The sequence below is a fragment of the Colobus angolensis genome, unplaced genomic scaffold, assembly GCF_000951035.1.
Source record: "Colobus angolensis palliatus isolate OR3802 unplaced genomic scaffold, Cang.pa_1.0 Scaffold221, whole genome shotgun sequence".
NCBI classification, from domain to species: Eukaryota; Metazoa; Chordata; class Mammalia; order Primates; family Cercopithecidae; genus Colobus; species Colobus angolensis.
The window spans coordinates 4,607,809-4,619,494 of NW_012115389.1; positions in this window are offsets into that span (position 1 = coordinate 4,607,809).

Here is an 11,686-nt window from a genome sequence, read left to right on the forward strand (position 1 = left end):
GGCTAACAGCAGTTGTTGACAGTAGATGGTTATTACTACTGAGGGATACCTGTTTCTTTGGGCATTTTGATATGAAAAGCACACTTTGGGCACCTAGAAGCTATGGAAACACCCCTCAGTGAGGGATGAGACTCCCATGGGGGATGGACTGATCACGGAGTGAGCTGATTGGTGCTGAGTTGCCCACCAGCCTTGGGGGAATGTCATCACAGTACGGTGACAATGGAAGCATTGCAGTGTCCAGCCCAGTGGCACTTTCCTCTTTTAGGGACCCATAACTCAGCGTAAAAATGGGATCTCTGATTTTGGGAGATCTAAGTGTTCTGCCTTCCAACTAGGCCTGATTTCCTTTGCCCTGTTCATCAAAGAGCTCGACTTTCATGCCAGTAATCTAATCAAGAAGCAAACCAAGTTGAAAAGTCCACCTATCAAACTAAATCAGTCTACATTTAGCTGGCTATTTTGATAGACTTTGTAAAAGAAATTTACCTCTGTAAAGGAGATCACTATCTATAAAAGTGTCTCATTCTCTGTACCTAAACCACTAGAAACCTTTATGGTAAGAAGACAAAGTCTTAACATTTACATTAAAAACTTTACCATGTTTAAGATACTTTTTCTGGCAATATTGTTTTAACTGGGCTTTTACCTGTGCCCTTTGTCTCAGCAAGTAATGGTATTTTGACATAAGTTCTGTGCCTTTGAGATATAAATGTTCTACCTTATTTTACCTAAGAACTATGTCTTTGAAAATGATTGCTAATCTAAAGGAAAGAGAAAAGCTACTTGAAAACTGGCCAACAGATATTATAAATCTTTAAGACCTGCTTCTGTCTGTGTGTCTCTATGTCTCTATGTTGATATGTGTCATGCGGATGTGATATTTTACTACCAAAATATATGAAATAGCTCCAGTTAACTGACTTAATGAGAAAGTAAGCACTTAAATCATTTTTTTTAGGAAAAGAGAAACTAACTCCAATGCTTTTTAGCTCACATGACTTTAGTAATCTTTGGTAAATAAAACTAGTTTTAAAATTGTTGGTAAAATAAATAGGAATGTCTTCAGAATTGTCAGAACTAAATATAACTTAGACATTTTTGCCTGGGTCTGCTGGCCAAACAGGTTTAAGCTAGCTCTCCTAGACATTTTATGACCATAAACTTGACTAGGTGATATTTTTGGTAATTGTTCAACTTGTCTGTGAACTTATGTCTTAGAACCATTAGATTCCAGGCTCTAAACAAATGGCCATGGTAAGGCCTGGGAACATATGCAGAGTTCTCCCTGACCCAGCTGTGCCTCCTGGCCATGCTGGAAAAGGTCAGGCATTATCTCCACATCTCTGTTCATGGCCTCTATATCTGGTATACAATTATGATTGCTTACTTCCTAGGTTTTTCAATAAAAACAAGAGTTAATAAGAGTTAATATTGTAAATAATGTATGTAATTAAAACTACTAGATACAAGAGAAACAGTTCTATATACAGTGTATAAAGAAAGATGTGTTTGGGTGAAGTTATAAAAAAATGAAGATGTGGTTTTTGCTAAAGGAGATGTAATTTTGTCTAGTTTAGAGATCATTTAAAGATTTTTTTTTCCAAAATGAAGGTTAAAAAAAGATACAGATAAAGCTAAATGGATAAAAAGAGAAAGGATAAAAGGGAGTTCGCAGGGAGTTGGTTCACTGGATGCATGAGGAAATGCAAGCTAATAAGAAGTGCACTAAATACTGTTACTGGGGGTCCTTGCTCCCAGAGCTCCCAAGATGGTGGCAAGCCTCATGTTCTCTGACCTGGGGTTCTGGGCCTCACGGAATCCAAGGAATGGAATCTTGGGCCATGTGGTGAGTGTTATACCTCTATTAGAAGCCATGGGTCACAGAAGAGAACTGTGAAACCCAGTGACTAGTGTTCAGCTCGATTAGGATGAATCTGGGCACTTAGCTGTACAGGAACAATGGTAAGCTTTTAGCCAGATCGGGAGCGGCAATGGGCAGCTCGCTGGATCAGGAGCACAGCAGACACCCTCCCGGATCTGGAGGGATGGAAGTCAGCAGCGGTTCTGTGACAGCGGCAAACAGCAGAGGTGGACGGCGACCGAAAGCTCAGCTCAAGCCGTAACAAACATGGACCAAAAGAGAGTGCAGTTGCAAGATTTAACAGAGTGAAGGCAGAGCTCCCATACAAAGGGAGGGGACCCAAAGAGGGTAGCTGTTGACGGCTTGAATGCCTGGGTTTATATCCCCCATCACTGTCCCTCCTGCTGTGCTCTCAGGCAATAGATGATTGACTATTTCTTTACCTCCTGTTTTTGCCTAATTAGCATTTTAGTGAGCTCTCTTTACTATCTGTTTGGTCGGGTGTGAGCTAAGTTGCAAGCCCCATGTTTAAACGTAGAAGCAGTCACCTTCCCAACGAGGCTTAGGGATTCTTAGCCTAGGAAATCCAGCTAGTCCTGTCTCTCAATACATGATCTTTTGGTTATTGCTAACTGTAATAGCTAATGTGAAAGCAAAAGAGGGTGCTGGGTCAGGCCTCAACCTCGAGGCTGGACTAAGCTCAGATTTCAGTCTGTCTGAGGTCAGGTCACTAGCCTCAAAGCCACCCATACACCAGGGTAAGATTACGCCAGGGCAACAGAAAGTACCTCAAAGCCATCCACAAACGGAAAAGTCATGCCAGGGTAATGGAAGATACTTCTGAGACCCATAGTTACCAAGAAGGTGGTCAACGTGAAAGAAGGACAAAACCAAGTAACTATGAAAACCAGAGGGCATAATGTGAAGAAATTGTTCTACTTTGTAGATTCGTGTCGTCAGCTTCCTGAGCAAACTTTAAAATGGATTATGAGAGTAACTAATTTAGGAGCAGTAACTCTGGTTTTAAGTGCTGCAGAGTGGAAGAACATATTTGGGTTCATGCAGAACCCACAGTTCATTACTGAACAATCACAGACGAAGCTGGATGTGATCCAGACACACAGGTTATCACTGAGGTAACAGCAAGTCTGGTGTACTGGATAAAAGTCACTGTAAGGCTTCTTTACACTGAGAGGGGAGATGGCTCAATTCCCCTTATAAGTACCAATTACAGCACTCCAGATAAGCAGCTGATATGCTTTGCTGTACGTAAGCCATATGGGAATGGCTTTATGATGACAGGAATATTAATCCAATGGCTATGCCCATTATCCAGGTCATGGTAAGCGCTGTGATTAAGAGGGTCCCTTCTACATGGTCACTCCATGTGATGGTCTGCAGGAATAATCCTGCAGAATTGAGCAATAGTTCCAGAAGCCTTATCAAATTAAAGAAAGATGAATGAAGAAAACTTTAATGGGGTGAACCTAAGAAGAAAAAGAAAAGAGAGACCATGGAAATCAGCAGGGTGGAAATCTTTGAATGGTTAAAAAATGGGCAGGGCATGGTGGCTCGTGCCTACAATGCCAGTGCTTTGGGAGTTGGGGTGGGAGGATCACTTGATGCCAGGGAAATATAGCAAGATCCCATCTCTACAAAAAATTTAAAAACTTAGCATGGTGGCACTTACCTGTAGTCCTAGCTGCTTAGGAGTCTGAGGCAGGAAGAGTACTTGAGCCCAGTAGTTTGAGGTTGCAGTGAGCTATAATCATGCCACTGTACTCCAGCCTGGGTGACAGAGTGAGACCCTGCCTCAGAAAGAAAGAAAGAAAGAAAGAGAGAGAGAGAAGAAGAGAGAGAGAAAGAGAAAGGAAAAAGGGAAAGAAAAGATATTAAATGAATTAAATTGAAATTGATGGGATTAAAAACAAAGGCGTGATCACAGCTCACTGTCACCTCAAATTCCTGGACCGAAGCAATCCTCCTACTTCAGTCTCCCAAGTAGCTGGGACTACAGACACAAGCCATCATGCTGGGCTAATGTTTTTTATATTTTCTTAAAATTGAGGTCACACTAACCTTAGTTAATCAACCAACGAGGTCTCACTAAGTTGTCCAGGCTAGTCTTGAATTTCTGATCTCTAGCAATCCTTCCTCCTTGGCCTCCCAAGTGCTGGAATTACAGGTGTCAGCCACCATGCCCAGCCCAAATACAGCTACATTTATTCAACATATGAATGGGGAGGCATTCAGAGATAAGTATACTTAATAAATAAGAGAAAGGAACATAAGGTCCCCTCCTCTGTGTCTCATTCAAAGGCTTACCAGTGGATCTTTGACCTTTTGAGGAATTCCAAATAGCAAGTACCACTTATAGAGTATGATTTTCTTCATAAAATATAGTAAGTCTAATGGAAAAAGGCAAAGCAATCTCTTTGGACTGTTATGGGTGATTATTGTAAATGAAGCAATAAACAGAGAACAGATCACTCCAATAGCAATGGACACACTAGCAGCCAGCTAGGCTCATTCACCAGCCACAAGATTGTTCCTGCAAACCAGCGTTAAAGCACACCCAGTGCCTCGCCACAAGCCAGTCTATGTTGCTACATACCTTGGACTTTTCAGATCACTTGCAAATAAATTTAAACTCTGGAGGATACATCTGAGATAAAGGTTCATTGTATTCAAAAAAGAAAAGAAAAGGAAAATCATCTGGGACCCCATTAATAAGAAATCAATTCAACTAATCTCTTCAGGAGATCCCACTGATCAGTCAGCAACTTACGTTGAGTCACTGCAACATTGCTGTTGCTAACTCCAGAGCAAGAAATGTGTCCTTCCCAGATTATGGATGCACAGTTCTGGCACCTTCTTTAAAGGCTGGCATCACAGAATTCTGCTCCTGATGCCACAGATGTTTGTCAGCATTTTCTATTCATGTCTGCTTTCTTGTACTCTATTTTAACTGAAAAATTTGAAAACTATAATTAAATAATTGTTGCAAATGAAACATACAATCTGTACCATTGATACAGAGGTGTCAACTTAGAAATGAGAAAGAATAAATATAAATGAGAATCCTCTACCTCTTTCTAAAAATTTAAAGCAGAGTTGGAAATAGAATGAGAAAATACCATCTTAACTGGAATAGGAGTAAAATGCAAGCCAATAAAATCTCCCAGCATCCTTTGCTATTACTGGGAATATAACTGCATTTACTTATCTGGAATGACGCAGGAACTTTTTCTTATTAAACTTTTAAAAAAGAAGTTTAAGTGCTATTCTTTTATTCTATTTTATTTTTTTTTGAGACAGAGTCTTACTCTGTCACCTAGGCTTGAGTGCAGTGACATGATCTTGGCTCACCGCAACTTCCACCTCCCGGGTTCAAGCAATTCTCATGCCTCAGCCTCCCGCGGGGCTGAGATTACAGGCCTGTGCCACCAGGCCAAGCTAATTTTTTTGTATTTTTAGTAAAGATGGGGTTTCACTATGTTGGCCAGACTGGTCTTGAACTCTTGACCTCAAGTGATCTGCCCACCTCGGCCTCCCATGCTGAGATTACAGGCATGAGTCACCAAATGCGGCCTATTCTTATTTAAGTTTCATCCCACATGCTCTCCTGAAAGAATCGGAAATAGCTTACTGATCTACATAAGTACAAAGACACAATAATATATTACACAAAGCAGGTGGCACAAATTTTTCCTAAAGTCATATGTACTTGCAGTCCCCAGACTGAGGCGAGTTGGAGCCCCTTGGTAAAAGCACTAGATTTTAAGTTTTCTTGTCTGCTAAAGCAAATTGAAAACCCCGCGAAAAATATACAAATTCATCTCTATCTAGCGTTAGGGTTTTCAACATTGATCACATTTTCGAAAATAGGTAAGTGGTACGTGTGTCACAAAACTCAAAAGGACAAAGAGCCAACGTTTATCTCCCTTGTCATGTATCCCCTTCACAAAGACAACCACAGCCAATGATTTTTGCCTGTCTTTCCAGGGGTAGTCTATGCTTATGGAAGTGCATAAACAAAAGGTCCCTCTTCCCCCACCTCCTTTCCTCTCTATTATCTCGGTATAGTTGCATTTGCAGGAACCACATCCCAGTTAATCTGCAAATTCCACACAGTCCATTCTGCCTTCCCTGGGACTGGATCTAGAGTCTAGGGGTCTCCCATGCTGTGTGTGGGAAGGGGTCCAGACAGAGACCCAGATTGTCATGGGTCCTCCCGGGTCACTGCTGGAACGTCCCTCATCTTGCCCCAATGGGACCACATGGTCTACCAGGCTCAATAGCTCTTTCTGCTGTCCCTTAGCCATGCTGTGAGGCTGCCCAAGGCCCCAGCTGCTTGACCTTCCCGTGGTCCTTTCTCACTCTCACCTCAGCCCCCTACTCACCCTGGCTTCTCTAGGAAGAGTGGAGAGCAGGAACCCTCTCACTGGGATCCTCAGCACCCACATCTGCCCCTTTCCTCACCTTCCTCTTTCTTCCTCAGCCTCCAAGGAACCCTTTCGAGACTGATGGAAGGAGACCTTCTAAACATTTTTCCTGAATTGGGAGTCCCTTGCATGCCCCTAACACTTGTTTTATTTTATTTTATTTTATTTTAGAGACAAAGTCTCACTCTGTCACCCAGGCTGGAGTGCAGTGGTGTGATCTCGGCTCACTGCAACCTCCAGCTCCTGGGCTCAAGTGATCCTCCCACCTGAGCCTATGGAGTAGCTGGAACTACTGGCATGAGCTGCAATGCCTGGCTTTTTTTTTTTTTTTTTTTTGTATTTTTTGGGAGACAGGGTTTCACCATATTGGCCAGGCTGGTCCCAAACTCCTGGACTCAAGCGATATGCCCACCTCGGCCTCCCAAAGTGCTGGGATTACAGGCGTGAGCCACTACACTAAGCACCCCCTAACTTTTTTTTCTGAAAACCAAAGCCAGGGGAGCCTTGCGGTTCTTTTCTGCCTTGTCACATTCCTCTAAGCAGATCTACTCACTTTCTGAGAGGAGCAGGGAAACAGAGCATGTTACCCATTCACTCCCGACACAGCCCTCAGCGCCCTGCATCTTCCAGGTCCTACCAGCTCACAGCCTGTGCCACAGCCACACTGCTCTTCCACAGGCCCTTATACTCACCAGGCTCCTTGTATCACAGGGCCTTTGCTCATGCTGTTCCCGCCATCTGTAGGACTCTTCTCCTCTTGTCTAGGAATTAACCCCTTTCAACCCAAGTGTCACTTTCTCAGGAGCCTTTCTGGGCCTATTTGTTCCTTTTAAAAATATTATATGACCCAGCTACCCCTCCTAGTAGCCATGGTCCTAGCTGACATTATTCATGTGCTTGCCTCTCCATCTAGGTTGAAGCTCCATAAACACAGACTCTCTGACTTTGGTATCATTCTTGCCTAGCGGAGTACCTGCACTCAAATGAATGCTGAGCTGAAGAAATGAATAGATTTAGGCACTCAATAAACAAATGCTGAATGAATGAATGAATAAGTGTGCTCCACTGCCTCCTTTCTCCTCAGCAACCTGTTCTTCTCTCTGTGAACCCATTTGATTTATATTTTATATCTATCATCTATCAACAAGATATATGTTTTCTCCTGGGCATTAAAATAACCTTCCACGTTACGTCTCATTAAACCTCCCATCTTAGCCACTCAGGGACAAAGCTACTCAGGGACTTTTTGCGAAATTTTTGACTTACTATTTGGTTCATTCGTGGTTATTGTAATTAGTCCCTTTCAAATCATTTTCATCTTTTCTTTTTGTTAAACCTTTATTTTAAATATGAACCAGGCATTTCCACCAGATATTTTGAATACTTTTTGACCTCACGTTAGCCTGCGGTCTTGTGGTCATGGGAATGAGAGATCTGAATCGCATACAGTTTGCAACTAAAGGAAACCAACTTTTGAGTTGAGTCTGGCAGATCTCGTAATTAAACACAATGAATGGCCTGCTTTGTTTAATGACTGGCAGGCTTGTGAGTCACACTTGAGTAATTAACTGGCTCACTCACCCAGTTGTAAGCACCTTGTCAACATGATATCCACTTGCCAGAAATTTCTTCAGTCCTCCAACCAGGTGATCCATAAATGTCAACACTCTTCAGAAACCAAAATTACATCACTGAACTGGGATTGAGGAGACCTTTGGCTAACTTCTAGAAGTCCTGTTAGGCAGGATGTTTAGAGATGGTGGCTCCAAAATTTCTATAGGAAAGAGGAGCAGCAGTTGGTTGGAAGACAGGGCTTAAAGTTGCTTTGGAGTGGAAAATGTCAAAATGTAACCTTATTTAATGAGAAAACCAATTGATGAAGATCATGGCTGAAAGCTGAAAGTTCCCATTCCTGACCTCTTGACACCCACTGGTATTTGAGTTCTTGTTGTCACTATTTACACCTGAAAACAAACTGCTAATTTTTCCTATTTTATTTTTCCTCCTGGAATAATAGTGACTTTTAATAATGGTGTTGCTACTTTAAGCCTTTGGAGTTAAAACAACCTGCTTAACTCCCTTTGCACCATGCCTAGTACCAGGAAAAAGACTACTTAATAAATACATCTTGATCATGAGAATATACAGCGCTTAATAGATGGGATAGCCATATAGAATGCCTTCACACATTTGGAACAAAATATCTTACTTTTGTGCTATTTAAGATTTAGTGCTTTCAAAAATAGTTGGTTTTGCGTTTGTTGTTGTTGTTTTACTATTTGTATTCTATTAATTTTTCTCTTTCTTGCCCGCTCCTCTCCTCACCTTTCCTCTCTCTCTTCCTCTCTTTGTCTATCTCTCTCTCTCTCTCTCTCTCTGGTTGGCTTAGTCTAACAAAACATGGCTGGAAAAAACATTTAAAAGATCCTTTCCTCTTTAGAAATCAACTCATGAAAACCACCTAAGCCAAAAGGTAATATTTTTCAGTTTCAAAAAACAGCCATACAAAAATGTACTGAGAAGTTTCCAGGGTTCCAAAGTACGAAAGATGTCCCATTCAACAGTGAGGCTGTCATTCTCTGAGACATTTAGTAACATTTCAAGATACATTTAGATTTGCAAATTCATTTTCCAAGAGGATTCACCCAAGAACTAACCTTGCAACTCAGATAAATGACCACAAGGTGGGGTGAGAGGTACAAACAGGACCAAATTGAAGCCGCTGCAAAGTTTCCATGAAACGTTGAAGTAATACATTTTTCCATGACACAATTCCCTATTAGACAATAGATCCTACATGGTCCTATTAGATTCTATCTAAACAACCACACTGTATTCTGAAGGTTTGCATAAAGGAAAAAGTAACATGAACCGCAGAAGTGTAGCTATTTGTGCACCTACCTTCCCTGCCAGATAGGAAATCCCTGGGGCAGGACTATCTCTTCTCATCCTTGTATTCCTGATGGATTGATGGCCCTATAGGAATGGAGCCTACCTGCCCTAAAAGGTGCTTGGCAAATGCTTGTAGAATTGAGGTCTTGGTCACCAAGAGGAACCACAGTGTAGCCATCAAATCCTGACGTGATCACACCTTTCCCCTCTGATTTCTCTCCTAGGTTCTTCTCTTTGGGGCCGTGTCTTTCCAGACTGACTAGTCAAGAGCTCCCCCAGGCCTTGGCTGTGGGATCCCTGGCCGCCAAGAAGAATGAAAACAATATGAACGGGGCAGTCAGTAGACCTGGAGTAGAGGCCTGCCTGGCGGGACTTTGGTTAAGTGGGTGCAGCTCAAGGACAGAGACTGTGCTGTGCCCCTTACAACCAGACATACAGAAAAAAAAAATCACCATAATAAATACAAGAAGGCCATAGACTGAGACTGGCTAAATTACTGTGACTGGTAAAGTGAGGGCATTGATTAAGACAATAGAATCCTGTCCTTTGGGACAGGGATGTGTGGGAAGACCCTGATGAAACTGGAGACACTAAGCCCCTAAATTCTGATGAGTCTTTTCTGCCAGTGAAAGAGACCTCCCAGTCATCACCAAAAGTGGCTTCTGCAAGCCCCAGAAAGGCTGTGTCCCCAAACCCGGAGATGTGGCCTCCCTACCCAGTAGTGATGCCAGCCTTTCTATATCCCTGTGAGGGGTTTCACCCTGCACTGGAGGAAACATGAATGGCCTCGCTTGAGGCAGTTGCCATGCAAGACACTGCTGATTCTCCTCAGAACCCGCCCCCATTACCCCTGTTCGCTTCTAGACTTATGACCAGACTCAAGTTCCAGCAGGTCCCTAAAGGTGAGGGTCGAAGTGTGGCCTGTGAGGAGTGCACTACACTCCAAAGAACTACTTTATGTTTCCAATTTATACGGACAGAAACCCAGGAAGTGTGTGCAGGGAAGGATATCGAGGGTGTGGGATAATCGTGGAAGGAGCATAAAGTTGGATCAGGCCAACTGTATTCATGTGGGTCCACCAAGCAGAGTCTGCGTACAGTGTTGCACACAGGGAGAAAGGGCTCTAACAGTTTGCTTAGTTGATTGACTGAATTGTGGGCCATAAAATGGCCCCACCACAAGCAAACTGAAAATGCCCCATCTCCCTTGATTTAAGGTAGGGGAAGGGATTCGAGGGTTTAGGAAGACTGGAATGTCAGAGTGGATTTGCCATTAAAGACCTGCTCACCTCCACTGGGAGGATCTAGAAGACATACCTGTGGCAAATGCTTTGAAAAATAAACCGGTAATGACAGTCCTTGGAGTGTCCCTGAAGAGTGCTGGGACTGCTCTTCTCTATAGACCAGAACTTACAGTGGGACCTCAGCCACACAATTTGAAGACCTCAAGGCAATGAGAGTAATTGGATATCGGGTTGGCAGAAGCCAAATGGCAGCACTCAATCATCAAAGGCAAAGTGGGCGTGGCCACCGCAACAGGCAGTGGAGGCAAAGCCTTAATCAGAGTAGACTGACTCATGCACACTATCAACTCACACACACATACCATCAACTCGCACACCCTATCAACTCACACACACACGCCATCAACTCATACACTACCAACTCACGCACACTATCAACTCACACACCAACTCGTACACTATCAATTCGCACACCCTGTCAACTCACACAATCAACTCACACACACACCAACTCACACACACACCATCAATTCGCACACACTAACAACTTGCACACACTGTCAGCTCATTACACACTACCGACTCTCACAATCAGCTCGCACACGCTATCAGCTCCTTACACATACACTTTCAACTTACACACACTATCAACTCGCACACTATCAACTCACACACTATCAACTGGTGCACACTATCAACTCCTGCACACTGTTAACTCATGCACACTATCAACTCGCACACAATATCAACTCGTGCACACAATATCAACTCGTACACACTATCAACTTGCACACTATCAACTCACACACTATCAACTCGTGCACACACAATGCACACACACTGTCAACTCGCACATAGTATCAACTCATGCACACATTATCAACTTATACACACTATCAACTGACACACTATCAACTTGCACACTATCAACTCATGCACACTATCAACTCATGCACACTATCAACTTGCACACTATCAACTCACACAATCAACTCATGCACACACTATCAACTTACACACTATCAACTGACACACTATCAACTCACACACCGTCGACTCGTGCAGACACTATCAATGCACACACTATCAACTAGTGCACACACTATCAACTCACACACTATCATCTCGTGCACACTAGCAACTCATGCACACTATCAACTCACACACTATCAACTGGCACACACTATCAACTCACACACTATCAACTTGCTCACACTAACAACTTGCTCACACTATCAACT